The following is a 203-nucleotide window of genomic DNA, read 5'->3' as shown; positions in this document are numbered from 1 at the left end:
TGGCCAAAGTAGACACTGCTCTTTTGTGAGGGGTCACAAACCTAAGATGGGATCCACTGGTTGAATATTTAACATTTATTGTATTTTATAAACTTATCCATGCTTCTATGTGAAATCTTCCTGTGAAATGAAAAAGAAAAACTGTCAATAAACAAAGCGCAGTAAAAACTACAACATTTCTCTTCAATTCAGTGGACAAAAAA

This window comes from Anoplopoma fimbria, chromosome 16, assembly GCF_027596085.1.
Source record: "Anoplopoma fimbria isolate UVic2021 breed Golden Eagle Sablefish chromosome 16, Afim_UVic_2022, whole genome shotgun sequence".
Lineage (NCBI taxonomy): Eukaryota > Metazoa > Chordata > Actinopteri > Perciformes > Anoplopomatidae > Anoplopoma > Anoplopoma fimbria.
This window is presented reverse-complemented; position numbering follows the sequence as displayed.